Source organism: Halichoerus grypus, chromosome 3, assembly GCF_964656455.1.
Source record: "Halichoerus grypus chromosome 3, mHalGry1.hap1.1, whole genome shotgun sequence".
Lineage (NCBI taxonomy): Eukaryota > Metazoa > Chordata > Mammalia > Carnivora > Phocidae > Halichoerus > Halichoerus grypus.
In genome coordinates, this window is record NC_135714.1 from 93,897,258 (window position 1) to 93,915,910 (window position 18,653).

The window sequence follows — 18,653 nt, forward strand, 5'->3', positions numbered from 1 at the left end:
ATTCAGCCAATAATATTAAGTGCTAAGTGCTGGTAGATTTTTTTAAAAAGAGAATCTCACCAATTTCTCTTATAACTACAAGCTCCAAAAATGCAATTCAGCTATTTATACAATGATTGAGTTAACTTGCTTTAAGTTATAGAATGTCCTTTGAGTGCAGACCTTTCAATAATCATTAGATCAAAACTATGGAAGGCACTAGAGAGACCACAGAAACAATACACAGGGACATATCCACATACAATATAGTAATGCATTTTCTTTCCGAAAGTCTGACAAAAATCTCACATGATGGTCAGTTTACATGCTTTTATTAAGCAAAGGAATGTGATGCAAATTTTAGAAAGGTTTTTCATAAAATAAAAGGTAAAGTTTCTGCTTAATTTCTAATGATTTTTTTTATCAAAGTTTACACGTGTATTATCAAAACAATGGCTTGCAATTGCTTGAACAGTTGCTTGAAGCTTGACCCTTGAGAGAAAAGAGTTTTTAAAGCAATACTTAAGTTCTCTTGTGTCCGATCATTATGTTATGTTTAATGTTTATTTTTAGGTTTTTTGAATGCAAGCTAAATAAAAAGTAAACATATGGGATGGTAATCCTTTGCCAGGTACAAAGACTGAGAACATACTCCTAGTGTTTTTCACAATATTTCAAATTTCTAATCTGCAAAGAAGGAAAGTGCATTCCTTTTTGAACTCGGTATTTGAAACTCTCTACATCAGTGATCTTTCTTTAGCACGTGGAGTTTAGACCTGGACTTATTAAATATAGGAGCATTATAAAATGAGAACAATGGTGTATATTAGTGTTTTTTTCCGATTTATCATTAAGTTATAACATATACAATAAAACATAATTTCCGGTTTCTTATCTAAGCGCAGGAGCAAGGAAAGAATGGCCTGACGGCGTATTTTTTGATTTCCAGTGTTTAAACGGATAACGTTTGTGTGCACTGGAGACATTATAGCTTCTGGAGTTTATGCCCGACATGATTTTCGCTCTTCTGAAAGTAGTAACATGAACAATTCTGCTCACGTCGTATATGTATTTATTGAATACAATGCCGATCGGGCTTAGAGAAAATCGAACAACGCTATTAGGTTTTCCTGGTTCCCAGGAAGCTCACAATCTACCCTCAGACTCTTAAAGGTGCTTGGCCTCTCAGGTCTGAGGCGCCACAAGAAGGCTGCTCCAGCAGGCCTGGCTTCGCAAAGTTGCTTCCTGGCCGGAACGCCAACTTGGCAAGGATCTACTGCTGGCAAACACAGATTAGTAAGGATAAAGTCGCCACAGACTCAACCAAGCAAAGCATAAATGGCCCTTTCAGCATGAGCCTGCGAGGAGGGATGGTACTGGGCCCAGCAACCCAAATTACTTTTTCCGGGATCCCCAAACTCGAGTTTTTGTGGTTGTTGTTGTTTTGTTTTAACGCTTTAGGATTCACGAGGCAGGTGCCTGAACACCTAACCCACCCCCCCACCCCCGCTGTCTTTCGCGTATCTCCTCTACCTCCTTGCCCAAGTTGAACTTTTTAATGGATTCTAGAGGAGCGCAGTGGGCTAAGAGGCTGGGAAGGTGAGAGAAGGCACGTTACCACCACGGTGATTCCTACTGCAATAGCGTGATGGGGGGAAAAAAAAAAGGCGGGCACGGGGACCAGAGGGGTGGTGGCAGAAAGGGCACAGGGCACGCCTCGTAGGGGGAACAGGGGGCGGGGCCACGTGCCAGTCCCAGGGTTCCCAGTTCGGGTGCGACCGGAGGGCTCCCGAGCGTCCCAGCCTGCCAGCCGAGTGCCGCTCCGCGGGCGAGCATCCCTGTCCCAGGACCTGCCCCTCGCCCAGCCCGCGAGCGCGTCGCACGAAGGCGCGTCCGCATCCATGCGCGGGGCAAGGCAGAAGGCGTTCGCAGGCCCAGGCGTGTGATGCGAGGCTGAGCGCGTGGCAACCGCGTCGTGCCCGGCCGAGCCGGACACGGGAGGAGAGCGGCGCGCTCCTGCTCTTCTAGCGGTGCGCTGGGCGGGGCGCGGCTTGACGGGGGCCCGGCCAGCCGCGGGAAGCAGCGGAGGAGCAGGCGCGCTGCGGACGCGAAGGAGGGCACCGTTAAAGCTTTGCCATCAATTGTGAGCCCAGTGAGTCCGTCCTAAGCTAACACACTAACTCTACAGCCCTCACGCCCCCAAACCACCGAAGGCGGCGACACCTGATCCAGCGCACAAACACGGGTCCCTTCTGTCCCCGGATACAATTACGCGGCAGAGACACATTCAAACTCACGCGCAGCAGCCAAGAGCCGAGGTAAGTAGAGGGACCGCGCCGTTCCGGCGGGCGAAAGGGGGGCGGGCTGGGAGGAGGAGATGGGCGTTGTTTGCTCCCTGAGGTGAGTGCGGGGCGAATGGCTGCGATCCAGGGGCTGGGGGCTGGGATCGGAAAGGGCAGATGGGGTTGGGCTGAGCGTGATAGGGAATGGGGAGTGGGGGTGGGGGGTAGGGAAAAGGTTAAGATTGAGCGACCGTGAAGGAGATCTTTCCCAGCTGCCCCCGATAGCTCCCGTACTCCTTTCTTCTCCCATATGGCACCCGTTTGAGGGTCTTCTTGAGTTCCTGCGTGCTAAACTCTAGAGGGGAGGGGATAACCGGGCGCGGATCTGGCGGAGGACCTTGCACTTGACCCGGGAGGGATGGGCATCGGGGAGCCCCAAGGCCGGAGCCCGCTGCCGGCACGGATGGGGGACCAGGAAGTTTCGGACCTCTCCTAATAGTCTTCTACTTCGTCCTCTCCCTAAAGGGGAACTGGGTGTGTTGGGGGTGGGGAGCGTCGTGGGGCTGCGCGCGTGCACACCCACACACTCCCACTCCTACTCTCTTGGGACCTTTGAGCATCTGCCGGAGCCCACACGCCCGCGCGACCCCCCAGGAATGTATAGTGGTGACAGGGTCGCGCGCGGGTTGACACGCGGTTGAGAGAACTATGCGGCGTGCCCTTGCATTAGAGAAGCGTGTGTGCGGGCTGCGGAGGTTAGAGAGGAGTTGCGAGAAGGACGTGCTGCAGAAGTAGGGCGCCTTCCACGGGCTGGAGGAGCGGCGAGGGGGCCTGGGGTGCGTGATTTGGAGTTGCAGGAGGCGAACCGCGTCGGAAGGCGCAAGTATGTGCAGTGTGACGGGGCGAAAGGACAGGCAGAGGTGGGGAGGGGCGTACCCAAACTATATGTAAACTCACTGGTTTAATTTGAGGTTGATAAAGTTGAGTACGGTGAATGTATTACTCTCCAGCACTTCCTTAGGGAAAGAACCGCCTCTGTACCTGTACCGGTACCGCTGGTTCCCGTCACCTTAAAGCATCCCGGGGCGCTGGGGAGGGGAGGAGGGTGGGAGAACTTCTGAGAGTCCCGCGGACTAACTCAGTGGAAGGCTAGATCACATTAAGTAGCCATTCTTAAGAAGGAGAGGGCGTACCACTAGGGGACGGGTGGTGGGCGGTGTTCTCAAGCAGGAGTGACCCCGAGTCACCTCTATTATGAGTCAGTGTTAGTAATAGAGATAGCCTTTTATTTCAGGTGGGTTCCACCCAGAAAAAATCAAACAAACTTACAAAGAAACAAAAACACTACTCTAAAAACAGCCCCCTCAGGCTGTCACCTTGTATATTGAGTTTTTCAAGATTAATAGCCCAAAGGTGTGGCTGTTTGGCTATATGCCAAGTGTGCTGTGGTTTCTTCTGATAATTTCATGTCCATAAAAAGGTCTCCACTCGGAATTTGCTGTGCTTTATATCCTCAGGGGGAAAAAATGACTGCCGTTTGAAGGAAGGATAGAGTCCTTTTTAATTGGTATTCTAATCATATTAGGATTAATCACACTTTAGTCTCTGGAGATTTTTAAAATAATTGGAGAGTCATGCATTTCAATGTTACATGATAAAGGATTCCAGAATTTAACTAAGCTAAATCAAAAATCGGCATGTGTTGTGTTTTTGTTTGTTTTTTGTTTTTTTCCAGTCCCAGAGAGGGAAACAGTGGATTTAGTTTTCTTCTGTAAAACCCATCTCCTGGTAGTTAGTTTGAGGTTTTGCTTTAGGAATGTAACTCTGTTCAGCAACTATTCTAGATAATTCCAGAGGGAAATACTCTAATACTATTTGATTTGCCTGTTACCCAGAAGATAAAGGTGATATCTAGTGTGTGATTTAGTGCCACGGGGCTGTTTAAAAACTACAGTGAAGTGTGATGCCTTGACATTTGGTAAAAACTTAATAGTGTTTTAGTAGCTGGGCATAAATGAGTAGAAACAATACTTCTGACTTTTCTGGGTAATACTACTGTAGAGATTCAAATTCTTTAAATCTATAATTTCCAGAGCTTTATGCTTGCTTTATTAATACTTGGTGCACTTATTAGGATAAGTAAACCAGTGGAATAAATAAAGATATTTACAACAAAATCGATTTCTTATAAAATCTATTTTTGTGTGTGTGTAAAGAGTTTGACAGTAACATTTAATTTAAATTACTTAAAACATTTCATGATACCTTATCAGCTTAATTACCACCACTGATGACAGAGGAAGAAAATCACATTCCCAATTCTCAAACTCCTTTTCAAAATTATTTATATATTTATTTATCAAGTAATATTGAGTTGCTGCTGTTTAATTCAACTAGATTTTCAGAATATACCAGGAGAATAAGAACTTTTGATTGTTTTTGTAATATATAATAATACTCCTTTTATTGATATTGATACTATCTGGGTTTTGCTTATTTTCATAAGTGCATTTTCTCCATAGCTGACCCCTCCCTTGATCAATTAATTACTGAAACTTAAAAATTCAGCTATGAAACAAATAATTTCTAAATCTTACACTCTTACTTGCTCCCCTGGATTTAAGTTAATTTTTTTGTTGGCTTGTCTTTATGAGCATGAATTCATAAAGAACTGAATAGTGCTATTCGTTGAGGTGTATAGAGCTGTTTTTGTTTATAGTAAATGGTCTCAGTCTGCCCTGTTGAAATACTAGATTGGAGACAGAAGTACTATTCTTCTTTTTTATGGTTTTTCTGGGTCCTCTTTCTGTTATCAGCTATCACTTTCTACTGCTGTCAGGCTGTGAGCGAGTCCTGCTGCTATATTATCTGTTGTCTTTTTTTTCTGTGAAATGATGTGGGCTATTGCCCGAGTATAAAGCCTGTGGGCTTTGTGACAGGTACTTGCTGTTCTCATGCTTTATTTCTGGGATGGATTGTAAGCTATCCGGCTGAGGTTCCTAGTGGGACTATTAGGATGGCCTCTCTATAAATGGTTTTAATGTCATTGTTGTTTTACAGAATATTTTGTGTATGAGATCTTTAGAAGGGTGTCTTAATGTCAGACAGTTCAGTCTTCAGAAAAATCTTTGCGTTTCTGAGAAATTGCAGTAGTCCTTAAAAAAAGTTTACTTTTCTTAGGCAGGCCCAGATTGCCTTTGTTTAGGAATATGTATACAGTGATGTTTTCTATACCACTTTCTATACCAGCTAGCCGTATGTAATGTTGGTCATATTTTCCTACTCCAGAATAAAAAGTGTGATTTGATAATCTTGATCACCATACTTGACACGAGGTCAATCATTTCAGTATTACTTTGCATACCTACCTAGGGAGGAGCTACATAATCAAATTAGTTTGAATAAATTAGTTTAATTTAGTCTTGGAGAACAGTAGCAATCAACATCTTCCTAACCTAAAGCATTTCAGAAGCATTCATTCTTTTATTCAGCAAGTATTTATTAAAAGCATAATATGTTCTTGTGCTCTGGGGATATATGGACACAGAAGCCCCTGGGTTTAAGAGGTTAGATAGATTGAAAACAAACTAGTTTCAGTAAGTGCAACGTAATGCTGTACGGTCTCTGAGTGCTGTGATAAAGATATGCAGAGGACCCTGAACAGGCATTTGGAAGTGATCAGAAGACTAGCGAGGCTTCACGGAGAAGGTGACATTACAGTCAGTATAGGCACAGGCCAGGTCATGGGAGGCTGTTTGCCATCATAAGGAATATGGACCATTTTCTGTTCAAGTTGGTTTCCAACAAAGGAGTGATAGGATGCAAAGATAGCTCTCACAGCCATCTAGAAGGATGGATCTGAGGAATCTGAGACAGGAACGGCCGTTTAGAAGGTATTGGAGTGATCTTGTTGAGGACCTTATACCGTAGTGGTAGCAGTGAGATGTAGAAAAGGGTTTGGTCACATAGATGTTAAGGTAGGAGAATGTCTAGGATCAGGTGAGTGATCAGGATCCTCTGCATATCTTTATCACAGCACTCAGACATATGAGGAGAGGCAGGTTGGAGGAGCAAGGATGATAGAGTTCCGTTTTAAAGAGTATGAAGTACCTACAGAAAATCCAACTGAAGAGGAGTGTCCAATGGATCATGACACAGAAGTTCTGAGTAGAGAGGTCTTAGCTGGATAAATAAGATAGATAAATGGATGAATGGATAGGTAGGTGGAAAAATGGATGAATAGATGGATAGATGCACTGATTTAGCAGTTTTTAGTACATGGGTGGTTGGAAAAAAAAAAAAAAAAGGGAAGTTGATATGCCTTCCAGGGCAGGTACAATGAGTAAGAGGGGGATAGAAGCCTAGGGAAATCCTAATATGTAACAGTTGGGTGAGAAGTAGGGAGCAGTAAAGAATGAGAAGTACAGAGTGAAAGGCAGGAGGGGGATGAGCGGAGAACAGCTTTTTAGTAGCTGAAGGAGGAAAGAAGTTCAAGAAGTAAGATCAAGGATTAAATGAGGTGTATCAGACAATTCTGATTCTGCTCCTAACTCTGTGACCTTGAACTTAGAGCATAGTTCTTATCTACGAGAAGAGGATCAAAGTGCCTACACCAAGAGGCTACTGTGAGGATCAAATGAGATAAAGCCTGGCAAGCTCCGTGCCTAGAAGGTCATTGGTTTGTGCTCAATAAATGCTAGCTGTTTTTTTTATTTTTTAAGATTTTTTTTTATTTATTCATTCGAGATAGATACAGAGAGAGAGGGAGCATGAGCAGGGGGAGAGGCAGAGGGAGAGGGAGAAGCAGGCTCCCTGCTGAGCCAGGAGCCCGATGCGGGGCTCAATCCTAGGATCCTAGGACCCAAGGCAGACGCTTAACCATCTGAGCCACCCAGGCGCCCCGCTAGCTGGTTTTATAAAAAGCACAACTTGGATTTGGTGATTAGTTGGTGTGTAGAGACTGTTGCTTTTAGCAGTACTTGCTCTCAGGGTTCAAGGAGGGTGATTAAAGGTATATTTAAGATGAAAACTTGATCCGATTTATAGCCTTTGGGGAGGAAGCCAGTAAAATAGGGGCAGTTGGAAATTTTGAAGGGAGCAGGGAGAGCATTGGAAGACGTTCCTTGTGGAGAGGGTGGGAATTGCGAGAGCTCTGGAGAGTTGCTGGGATCCTCACGACAAGCCACGCTTCTACCAGCCTGGAGGGTTCTGTAGCATAGGTTGTTTTTTAAAAGCATCTGGTAATCAAATCGTAGACATTTCAAATGCCTTGTTAAACTGTTTCTGGTATTATAAATGAGTTCTAGTTTCTTAGGTAATCTAATAAGGGCATAGACTGATTCATTAATTGTTTAAAAAAATTAGGTGTACTATAGTAATATTGAAAAATACCTACTTTTTTTCCTTAGGATTTTCTCTATTTGGAGGATGTAATGCTTTATATTAGAGATAAACCTCTAAAATTAGATTTGTATTTTAATACGTGTGTACATTTTTCTCCCTGTAATTCTTGAGCATTTTGAGAAAATGTTTGCATGTAGGAACTGGTTTGGGAACCAGTCAACAGTTAATAATGTTAATAATGCATATTATTTACTAATTGGTTGTAAGGCATATTGGTGATTAATTGGTTATAAATAATATTGATTTTTCTTTTTTAGTTCAAATTAGTATGTATGTTTCAATACATACTGTTATTCACCATGTGTCATTTGTTTATATGGCAGTTAGAGTATACATAGTTTTTAGAATTTCTAATAAAGGTTTTTTGAGTAAAATAAATTAAATGTTCAGTATTTTTAAGGTGAATCATTATGTGTGTAGGTTTTATGTGTTTAATGTGCATGGTTTTTCATCTCTGATGATGTTCTTTACTTGAAATTCTCTAGCCACACTTTTTGTTACCAGGACCTCCTGTTTTGAAGTTGAATTTCTGTGTTTTTTGTCCACTGAGCTAACTCCCTCACAATGTCTGGTCTCATTCTTGCAAGTGTAGTGGTCTGCATTTCCATATTGTATATTCACCAACTCAGTTTTTTTTTTTTAAATATTTTATTTATTTATTTGACAGAGACACAGCGAAAGAGGGAACACAAGCAAGGGGAGTGGGAGAAGGAGAAGCAGGCTTCCTGCTGAGCAGGGAGCCCTATGCGGGGCTCCATCCCAGGACCCTGTGATCACGACCTGAGCCTGAGTGGAAGGCAGACGCTTAACGACTGAGCCACCCAGGCGCCCTACCAACTCAGTTTTAGATTAGATACTGTCCTGCTCAGCACTGCTTGATGGAGATGACAGATGCCAAGTTGAAATTGACTTGGACGTGTGTGCCATCCCTAGATCAGCATTTGGGAGTGCAGAGCCAAACAAAAATGGAACCTTTGGATTTATGAATGGCGGGGTAACTAGGACAGCATAGGTCAGTTCCTACTCCTTGGCTGGAAGTTTATATAAGTATTAAAACATTTGGAAAGAATGTGTAATTAGGAACATTTCAGAGATACTGTGTGTTTTGCTCTTAGTTTTGTGCTATTTATCTGTATTGTTATTAATCAAAATAATCACTGTATTGATTAAATTTGTCTCGGCTTGATTTAGGTAACAGAAATATATCTGTAGGAATTCCAGTTCACTAAAAAAATTTACATTATAACCGATTTGGTAAAGATTTGCTTGATTTTGGAATTTATTAATACAAAATATGTGTAAAATTATTTTGCACTTTTCAGTTCTGTTTTTTAAAAAATTAATACTTGAAATATTTTCAAGACATTGAGTCATAATTTTTTAGCTATTACATTGGCTATAACTAGCTTTATTAAATAATAACTGTGGTGCTGACTGTCCTTCAAGTGAGACGTTTTAGTTTAATACTATGCCCCCATGACTTAAAAACAAAATTAAAAGGAAGTAGAATCAAGTGTACAAATATGCTATATATTTTGTGTGTACAAAAAATTGTATAAACATTTAGTTTTTATAAACCGGATCATATTTATAGACTTTAAAATAAAGGTGATGGGTATACAGATGTTTGTTAATCTTTATACTACTTTTCTGTATGTTTGAAGTATTTTACCGTAAAAAGTGTGGACAGATAAGGACACTAAACATATCAGTGTACCCAGACACTGCTATTTAAAGCAATATCGGAGTAAATCTTTCCATAAAAAGAATCCTCTTTGATTAATCTGTTTGGCAAATCAAATTTTCCTAATCTCCTTAAGCAAATACACGTCACCCCCACACCAGCAGCGAACTGGGGCGTACCTCTGTACCGCATTTTGAATGTAGTTGCATCCACCAGAATTTCCTAAACTTCTAAATTTAAGAGAAAGGCTTAATGTGAGCCTCATCATAATATCCCTTATTCTAAAGAGGAGACATCAACAGAGGATTTGTGTTTCTGTTTTTTCGTTTTGAACCAGCAGTGGAATGAATGATTCGGTAGTGTTGCCCTCCTGCTTTGAGAGAGTTGCTCTAAGATTGGATAGTCAGGGCATGAGCTGCAGGCCCCTCCCCGTGCGCTCTTAGGAAGAAAGGCCATTGTGCTTTACATAGCTTTTGCATTTGTGCAGCTCTACCTGTTGTTCATTTGTACTCACAGCCAATCAGGAGAGCGGGGCTTAGAGAAAAACTAGTCAAACAGGTTTGCCCGTCTATTTAAATGGGGGGGGGGGAAGCAGTGAAATTTGTGGATAAGGTCAAGGGTGAAACTATTTTAAGGAATATTAATGCTGATCACTGACTTTTATTTTCTCCAGGGTTTTGAAAATACTTTGGGGGCATTTGTGAGACTATATCTTCCCGGAGCTAGAGTGAGAGTAAAGGGAGCTGAAAGAAGTAAATATAAAAGAGGGAATTAGAATAACGTGAACAGAGGGAAAGGAAAAACAATAGTGGAAGGGGGAAAAAAAAAACAAGAGGAAGAGGACAAGTGTTTTCAGTGTCCCTTCTAGGCTTTGTGCAAGCTTTGATCAGAGAATGAGTTTAATTAAAACAAGCGAACATCTGTAGTCTTCAATATCCAATATAGGGAACACTCTACTGGGTCAGGGCTGAGGCTTCCGAGGAATATTCGTGGGAAAATGTTGTAGTTACTATCTCTTAACACTAACTTTGTCTTGGAAGTACATAGTTCCCTTGAACAATAGTAAAATGCTGTATTCATACAGCTTTTTTGTAGCTTGTAAATCTCTTACTCATTCACTCTTATCGTTTTATCCTCTTTCCACCCCTGAGCGCTGTCCAGTAGGGAACCCTAGTTTACAAACCATGACCTGGGGGTGCAGAGCTCTTAAGTAACTTCTGGAGGTCACTAGGACAGTCTGTGAGGATTTGGTATTGGAACACAGGCTTCTTTCCTAGAGCAGGGCCCTGGAGCTGCAGCTCACCACCTGCCGAAACCTGGACCTCATTGAAATGACCTTTAAATAAGTCTTCTTTAGATCTCACCAGAGACTCTTTACCCACTCATTGAGATTTTCTTCCCCTTTACCCTCTGGGATGGCTGGCTATTCATGCTCAGGCATTGCATTTTTATTTATAAATAGATGATGCAGATTTGCAAGGCTACCTCTGAAGTCTTGACAGATAATTACATGTATTTAGTTTTTTATTTTGTATTTATATCTGAATATAAGCACGCCTGATGTCATGAAACAGTAGTTGGAGAAACAAATGATTACACACCTTAGGAAGATCTGCCTTAGGAGGCATTTGATTTGCTCCCTTCCTCCTCACCCCCAGAAAAGACATTTTATACCAGTTAATTCAAAGCACCAGTCCAGGCAGAGTTCTTTTTTCCCTCCTCTGTGCTTATTTCCTCCTTTGGTAATTGGCAAAATTCTCTGGTTCGAAATGTCTCCTCTTCTGTCTTCTTCTGGGCAGGGCAGTAGGAGTGGGAATAGGAATAAGAGCACGTTTTGATGAATCTTGTCAGCCAAACTAAAAAGAAAATAAACAGGTTTCGTAAGACTATTTATAAGAAATGATGCCTGACTCTGCTCTTTGCCTGTTTAAAAAACAGTTGTTTTTTTTTTTTTTATTCTTGAGAGCATTAGGAGGCAACTATGTTATTTTGATCAGTTAGACTTTAGCATATGCTTAGGAATATCATTTTTGTTCAAATTTCACAACTATGCAAAATATAGAAAAACAAGTTCCTCTGGCTGTCCTGCTCCTTCCTTTTGCTGTTCCACTCTCTTTCCTCCTACACCTGCTGGCCCTTCTGGAGATAAAGTCCCTGCCTTTTGTGGGGAATTGCGGAGAGGGATCCTAGTGGTTGGGTTACAGATTGGAGGGAGGGATGCGGGTAAATATGTGTGTGAGGGGCGCCTAGGGGTCTGCCCATCACTAACCTAGGAGCTGGTCATTTTATTCAAATCACCCTGTATAGTAGTTGTTCAGCCTGTAAATGCGCCTTAGTTGCTTTATGCTCTCTCATCATTGTTTATACAGTAAAAATACTTCAGCTAACAATTTTGATACTCCCTAAATGCATTCCTACTCATACTTCTCTGCCTTAAAGGGCATGGCAGGGGAGACGTTTTGAACCAGACGTGATGATGCCTGGAGGTCTGTATAGTGAGTATCTGTAACGTATTAATTCAGCCATTCATTCAACAAGCAGCCTATTATATGATAGAACTCTTCTGCCTTAGAGCCAAAATACATGGTGATTCTTAAAAATCTAGTATAAAACTTAAAAGTCTTATGTATAAATGTTTAAGGAGGTCATTTTTAAGGCTTCTATTATCTGACATAGGGCAGTGGCCACTTTGGAGAGTCTTTATATGGTACAGGTAGGAGATGGCAGATTAGGACCCAGGAAACCTGAGTGCTGGATCCCACTCTGCCAGCGAGTCACTACAGACTGAGCCAGGTGAAGTAGGCAGCCGCCCCCAGGAGAACTCATCCCGTTCTTTACAAATGAGAGGATTCGGACGCAGTTTTCTTTAGTCTTTAAATTGGGCCTTTGACACTTTTTAAATGAAAATACATACTTGAAAAATATTTGTTATCGTTTCATAATAAATGTGTTAAGTACCAGTGTTCAAGTATATTTATGTTTCCAAGACTAATAACAACGGCAATGCTATACAAAAGACTTCTCTGGACTTGCTTCATTATGGGCTGAATACCATGTATAATTCTAGGTGAATTATATTTTCAAGTAAAATTATATTTTCACCTGTTAGTAGGGAAGCATCAGAGCAATGCATTCTGTCTTTCTACAGAACCTACCAAAATCTTCCTCTTCTGGGGAAAATATAACTTTGCTTTTTCATCTAAAACCCCATAATAACCTTCTCTCAGTGATGATGCAGGTATTTTATAAGACAACATTGGGAAAGTTTGGTGTTTGTTCATGTGGACTTCCAAGGAATTGAACGGGGAAACATCCAGAAGTTTGTTTTTTGTTTTGATTTGTTTTTGGTTATATTTATGCAGAGGTTTTTTGTTCTAAAATGTGTTTAAGACCTCCCTTGGCAATTTATTTTGTGACTCTTAATAATGTTAATGTAGATAATGTTAAAAATCCACTTAAACTAGTGATATTAATGAAAGGATTTTATTTTATTAATATAAGAGAAACAATCCTGTGATTCCTGGTACATTTCTGCAGCCTTAAGAATGTCATGTAATGATATCTTGAAAAGCTGTTTCCTGGGGCGCCTGATTGGCTCAGTTGGTAGAACATGTGACTCTTGATCTCAGGGTTGTGAGTTCGAACCCCACTTTGGGTATAGAGATTACTTTAAAAAATTATAATAAAATCTTTTAAAAAAAGCTGTTTCCCCACATGTGAATTTGTCTTATTGTGGAAGGAGATGAAAATTTGATCTGTATCTCCTCCACATTCACTGTGGTATTCCACGAATTAGAATCTCAATAAAAGAGAATTATAAAAAGTCCTAATGAAACATTTTAAAACATTAACCAAACATCAGTTTTCTTTTAAGAAAGCATATACCTATAAGAACTTAAAGTCTCATGCAATCTCATTTATGAAACTTTTTCCATTTGCTTAAAGATGAGATCAGAATAAAAACAAAGAATTTCCTTATTGTTTGTTGAATGTTGATCACATGATGCAGCTGCATGGAGATAACTGTACCAGGCTGGTCTTGAGGAGATGAAAAGAAACCCACACTTAACTCCTGTATGATATATATATATAAAATATGTATTTTAAAACTGGTTATGTGATAGGGGTACCTGGGTGGCTCAGTCGGTTAAGCATCTGCCTTGGGCTCAGGTCATGATCCCAGGGTCCTGGGATTGAGCCCCATGTCAGGCTCGCTGGTCAGCGGGGAGCCTGCTTTTCCCTCTCCTCCCCACTTGTGCTCTCTCTCACTCTCTCTGTCTCTCTCTCTCAAATAAATAAATAAAATCTTTTAAAAAGACTGAGTATGTGATAAAGATCAAAAATGTCTTAATGCCACTGTTTTCTTGATTAAAAAAGAAAATTGCATTTTTTAAAATTATAAACTTCTGTCTCTATCTGTGATTCTGGAAATGGGGCCTGAACCAGCAGCATCAGCATCACCTGGGAATTTGTTAGAAATGCAAATTTTGGGGCCCATCCCAGATCTCTAGAATCTGAAACTGGGAGGATACCCTTTGTTTTAACTAGCTCTCCAGGTGGTTTTGATGCACTGAAGTTGGAGAACCACTGATCTCTGATACTAAATATAATCAGTTCAGTTTTTCCATGTGATGAAAACATTTCTGATCATTTTAGGGACAAAGACAAATTAGGTTTCGATTTCAAAATGCTTTCCTGTTAATACCTTCCTACACACACACACACTCTGCTCCTTAGTTTATTAAAAACAACAACCAACATGGGTTGGATTAGTTGTTTACTTTTGTGTGTTTTGCTATGACTTTGTGTAAGTGCAGCCCAGTGGTTCTCAGTATTGTAATTACTTGGAGGGCGTTATAAAAAAGCAAAGCAAAAAAAAAAAAAAAAAAAAGCTAAGACCAAAGTCTTATCCCCAGAAATTCTGATTTAATTGATAAGCTAGGGGTTGGTAGGTTTTTCAGGCATCTCTAGTTCTTACAAGCATCCCAGGTGATTAATAATGTATGGTCACAGTTGAGAGCCACTGCAATGTAGCCATATGTTCAAAGATTGGCTCACCTACCACATAACAGTCCCTTAAAAATTATATAGGTAAATTAGGTCCTTCCATTATTTTAAGCAAATTATCTTTGGTGTATGTGAGATTAGAAAATAATTTGTTTTCCAGTAGGTTACTGTATTGTTGACTGGTTGACCATGTTATTAATAAGGTTTTATCATTCTTCATTCTCCTTCTTGGCTTTACCCTGAATCCTTTCTTATCCAAAGTGCACTCCACGTACCTGCATCGTCCCACATCACCAGAAAGCCTACAAGTAAATAATCTGGGGCCACACACTAGACGTACTGAATCAGAATTTGCATTTTAACACTGTCCCTATGAAATTTGCCTTCACATTAAAGATTCTTGATAACATAAAGCTTAAAATTGGGGTGAGTTAACTTTTTCTCCATTTTTTTCCCTTAACATCTATTTATCTGGTCTTGACTACTTTTATGAACCAAATCATATCAATCTCAAACCTATTTTTAAATCTGTTTTTTTCAGTAAGTTTTATAATTGTAAGGGATCTCCAAGATCATCTAATGTCATAGTCTTGCCTGGCAGGAGAAGGAAATTAGGCACAGAAAAGTTAAATGAATGGGGCGCCTGGGTGGCTCAGTCGGCTAAGCGGCTGCCTTCGGCTCAGGTCATGATCCTGGGGTCCTGGGATCGAGCCCCACATCTGGCTCCCTGCTCAGTGGGGAGCCTGCCTCTCCCTCTCCCTCTGCCTGCCACTCTGCCTACTTGTGCTGTCTCTCTATCTCTCTGTCAAATAAATAAATAAAATCTTTAAAAAAAAAAAAAAAAGAAAAGTTAAATGACTTGGCCCAAATTACAAAAGCTATTGATTGAGGAATCCATAGATGCATGCCATATATATTTTTATTTTTTCTTGCATTATTGAGACTTCATTATGGGGTCACTTAAAATGATATTATTTTCATAATGTAAACAACTTGAAATGTGAGCTGATTGAAATGACAGTCTTAGGTTACCCAAGTATGACATATATATCCAAAAAAACAAAACTTTAAATACACAGTGACATTTATTTAGATTATCTATCCAGTGTGACACTAATTAATATTTACTAATAACACTAATATTTCAAATTAGGTTACAATTTGTGGGGTTAAGTGATAATGAGAAAGTTGAATATGTAATATTAAACTGAAAATTGAAAGGTACTGTCATGTCCTTATAAATTACTCAAACTGTATTCATGTGTTCCCAAGATATCATAGGTACTTTATAACAGGACATTAAAAACATATACTTTGGGATTGCTTGGTTGTTTATTCTGAGTTCCTCAAGATCTTGAGCTGGGCGTTATGCTTTCTGAGTACCCTGGCACAACTGAGCTTTAACTCTGGTCTTTCCCTTTGAATCACTTGTGTTTCTCTTGATGCACATAAGGATTGAGTATTAGATCCTTGTCTTTCAATCTGGTGGTTGAATTGCATCAAAATCTCCAGATGCTTATTAGAAATGCAGATTTTTGGTTTTTTTCCCCCAGACTTCCTAACAGCCTGTGTGATGAAGCCCCGAACCTGCATTTTTAGTAAGCACCACAGGTGGTTGTTTTGGACAGGAACTTTTGAGGACTATTTCATTAGATAATTCGTTTTTTGTGTGTTTAATATAGTTATATTTAATCACTACTATTGAGCATTAATTTGATACATATTCTATACGAGGTACTGAGTGACAATATCTGTTGGTATCCATATCATCCTATTTTTCTTTCCCCTCTTTTGCTTGTTTTTTTTCTTACCTTCTCACCCAGTGATGCCGGTAGTGCCCAGGAGGGCCCGGGCCAGCTCTTACTGATAAGGGACTAGCATTGGGTTTCTCATGACAGCTTCACCATCTGTACTAGATGTCTGACAAGATACTGGTAGTGTAGAATAGTGGTGAGTGCAGCTAACTTGGAATGCTACAAGAACAACAAAGGCCAACAAAAACATTCTTTATAGCCTCTCCTTCACAAGGAGGTTTTGGTGTGCCCCTGGGCATGCGTCTAAGTCCCAGGTGCAGAATTAAAATTTTTGAATGGTATTGCTACTGGTTTATTCCTTTCAGTATTTTGTGTGTATAAAGAAAGATCTGCCTGTGTGGTACCTTTAGAAATTTACATTAGTCTCATTTTCTTTAAGGTGACGTGGCGTTGTCAGGAATGCGGTATTAATGATAGAATATTTTCTATTGTGCCTTTTGATTTTGTTTTTGGACGCAAAAGCAATATTTAAAAAAAACGAAAGTGACTGTGTTAGAAATTGTGACTAAAAGCTTTTGACAAGTAGCTTTGGATGAATTTATTGTTATTTTTTTTAATTTGTGAAATGGAATCCAATGTCTTCCTTTGCGTTTAGCATATTCCAGTTGTATTTCTGTAGTTAAGTCACGCACTTCCATATAAGTATCTGTGATTTTCCTGAATGACTCAAAACCATGAATGTGGGAAAGTGGTTGACTGCCAGCCTCCCGTCCCCAGTCAGGGTGTTCCCATTTCACAGCCGGATTTTAGGGGATTCCTGCCTTTCAGCGCTTTACTTGCTAGAAGACAGTCCTAATTAACTTCAGAACACAAGCTTTTGCCTGCTTATGAAACTAAATGCGTAAGCCTGGGCTGTTGACCAGTTCTGTAGCAATAAAGCAGAGTTTCCCCCCAGTCTGCCCACGACGGTTTTTTTTTTTTTTTTTCACGTCGTGGGATGAAAGTGGGATACGGTTGAGGATATGAACCTCTGCAGTATACGAGATGCTAGATCTTGCTTAGGTTCTCCTCAATCGTCTTCTCGTCTGGGAAATGGGAACAACTCTTTTTCCTTGGCGTGGAGTCTCCGTGTGAAATGAGATCATGCTCATAAAGCCTGTAAGGCAGGGAAAGTGCAGAGTACATGGTACAGCTCTTTTTAAGATCCCATGTTTATTGATAGTTTTACGTTAGGATTTAAGGCGCGAGCTCGAGGGTGACCAGCTTGTTCCGGTTTGCCCAGATAACAACACTGGAAGGTCCACATCCTGATAAGCCCCTGCGTTCTGGGCAAGGCAGGATGGCCAGTCACCCCAGTGCTGCCAAAATAACAGTAAAAGCAGAGAAAAAAATAACAGTAAAAGTACAGAAAAAAAATAGTTCAGTGGCTTTGAAAAAAGTAGTTGAGTTGCTTCGCGGAGAATGCTCGTCACGGGCGTGAGCAAGGCGGGGCTGATCATCTGAGTATCTTTGCTGTCGCTGCATTCCTGCTTTATACTTCTGCCTGCGGGGTCCAGGATGTTAATCATTACCGTGTTCTCCCTCCCGCCGCCAGGGAGGTGAAAAGTGAAACCTCTGAAGGCATACATCAGGGATCGCTCGTATCACTTCTGCTTCTAGCCCGTGTCCATTCACCAGCACTTAACTTACATACATTAGAGATCGCACGTATCACTTCTAATTCTAGCCCGTGTCCATTCACCAGCACTTAACTTACATACATTAGGGATCGCACGTATCATTTCTGCTTCTAGCCCGTGTCCATTCAGCAGAACTTAACTTACATACATTAGAGATCGCACGTATCACTTCTGCTTCTAGCCCGTGTCCATTCAGCAGAACTTAACTTACATACATTAGAGATCGCACGTATCACTTCTAATTCTAGCCCGTGTCCATTCACCAGCACTTAACTTACATACATTAGAGATCGCACGTATCACTTCTAATTCTAGCCCGTGTCCATTCACCAGCACTTAACTTACATACATTAGAGATCGCACGTATCACTTCTAATTCTAGCCCGTGTCCATTCAGCAGAACTTAACTTACATACATTAGAGATCGCACGTATCACTTCTAATTCTAGCCCGTGTCCATTCACCAGCACTTAACTTACATACATTAGAGATCGCACGTATCACTTCTGATTCTAGCCCGTGTCCATTCACCAGAACTGAACTTACATACATTAGAGATCGCACGTATCACTTCTAATTCTAGCCCGTGTCCATTCACCAGCACTTAACTTACATACATTAGAGATCGCACGTATCACTTCTAATTCTAGCCCGTGTCCATTCACCAGCACTTAACTTACATACATTAGAGATCGCACGTATCACTTCTGATTCTAGCCCGTGTCCATTCACCAGAACTGAACTTACATACATTAGAGATCGCACGTATCACTTCTAATTCTAGCCCGTGTCCATTCACCAGCACTTAACTTACATACATTAGAGATCGCACGTATCACTTCTGATTCTAGCCCGTGTCCATTCA

General features: G+C 40.9%; 1 protein-coding gene across 2 annotated transcripts in view; it reads left to right on the forward strand.

Moving 5' to 3' along the window:
• Window positions 1-1,748: 1,748 nt before the first annotated feature.
• The window catches only part of UGT8 (UDP glycosyltransferase 8), an 86,198-nt gene continuing 69,293 nt past the window's right edge, over window positions 1,749-18,653 (forward strand). The window contains exon 1 of one of the 2 annotated variants that reach the window (XM_036073695.2): window positions 1,749-2,297. The gene's annotated coding sequence lies outside the window, so the exon portion shown is untranslated. Of the gene's footprint in view, window positions 2,298-3,021; window positions 3,145-18,653 lie in introns of those variants that run through there. The other variant, XM_078069176.1, reaches the window with a different exon arrangement.